General features: G+C 43.2%; 1 pseudogene; it reads left to right on the forward strand.

The window, feature by feature from the left end:
• Window positions 1-461: 461 nt before the first annotated feature.
• LOC142443699 (ATP synthase F(0) complex subunit j, mitochondrial pseudogene) lies at window positions 462-807 on the forward strand (annotated as a pseudogene).
• Window positions 808-1,584: the final 777 nt, after the last annotated feature.

Raw genomic sequence — 1,584 nt, forward strand, 5'->3', positions numbered from 1 at the left:
ATCAGTGGGTTTCTTGATCTTGGGTCCACTCCCCCATCTGCTTTAATGTAAAGGGCTTCTTTTGGCTTGATGTGGAATTCCATGTCAAAAGGAATCAAATAATCTATAGCAGTCCTGAAATTGTAGGGCTGTCTATAGACAGAATAGCAAACCCATACCAGAAATACATATCTATTTCTATAAGAAAACAACAATTGGGAGAGGGGGAGGTGGGGGGAAAGGTAGTGGTGTTAACAAACCTAGGGACAAGGGGACAACAAGTAATCCAAATCGGTGGTAAGGAGGGTGTAGGAGGTCTGGTAGGGCATGGCCAAAGGTAATGTACCCGAGAGGAATTACTGAAACCCTAATGAAGGCTGAACATGATATTGGGACAAGAGGAGAGTAAAAGGAAATAGAAGAAAGAGCGAGGAGGTAAAGGGCATTTACAAAGGTCTAAATAAAAGCATCTACAGGTTGGCTGCGGGTCCTCCATCCGGCGGAGAGGTTTGTCCTGTGCCATGATGCTCCAAAGCCTGATCAGGAATGTGTGGACCCCTATGAAGCCCTACTACACACAAGTCTACCAGGAGATCTGGGTGGGAATGGGCCTGATGGGCTTCATCATATACAAGATCAGGAGTGCCGATAAAAGAAGTAAAGCTCTCAAATCTTCCGGTGGGGCACCTGCCCACGGCCACCACTGAGCAGCTGCCTGAGATCCTGTCAGATAAGGTGTCCACTCGCCTGGGAATGTCGGAGCACGGTGTTGGGGACATGGCTGTCGCTCCCGCCTGTGTTGGGTGACATGAATAAACGTGTGTGAGAGAAAGCTTAAAAAAATAATAAAAATAAAAGCATCTACAAATGAACATATATTCACATATGAGGATGTGGAACTAGATCTATGTGCATATATGTATACATTTAGTATTAAGGTAGCAAATGGACATTGGGCCTCCACTCAAGTACTCCCTCAATGCAAGAATACTTTGTTCTATTAAACTGGTATTCCATGATGCTCACCTTCTCAACACAATTGCTGAAGACAAAGTGGGTGCATAAGAAAATGTGGTGAACATGTGACCTCTTCCCTGGGAGAGGGACAGCAGAGAAGGGGGAAAGGGAGACTCCGGATAGAGCAAGATATGACAAAATAACGATGTATAAATTACCAAGGGCACATGAGGGAGGGGGGAAAGGGGAGGGAGGGGGAAAAAAAAGAGGACCTGATGCAAGGGGCTTAAGTGGAGAGCAAATGCCTTGAGAATGATTGGGGCAGGGAATGTATGGATGTGCTTTATACAATTGATGTATGTATATGTATGGATGGTGATTAGAGTTGTATGAGTCCCTAATAAAATGTAAAAAAAGAAAAGAGGAGAAAAAAATGATTAGGGCAAAGACTGTACAGATGTGCTTTATACAATTGATGTATGTATATGTATGAACTGTGATAAGAATTGTATGAGCCCCTAATAAATTGTTAAAATTAAATTAAAAAAAAAAGAAAATGTGGTGAAGAAAGCTGATGGTGCCCGGCTATCAAAAGATATAGCGTCTAGGGTCTTAAAGGCTTGAAGGTAAACAAGTGGCCATCTAGGT

The sequence above is a fragment of the Tenrec ecaudatus genome, chromosome 3 (assembly GCF_050624435.1).
Source record: "Tenrec ecaudatus isolate mTenEca1 chromosome 3, mTenEca1.hap1, whole genome shotgun sequence".
Taxonomy (NCBI): domain Eukaryota; kingdom Metazoa; phylum Chordata; class Mammalia; order Afrosoricida; family Tenrecidae; genus Tenrec; species Tenrec ecaudatus.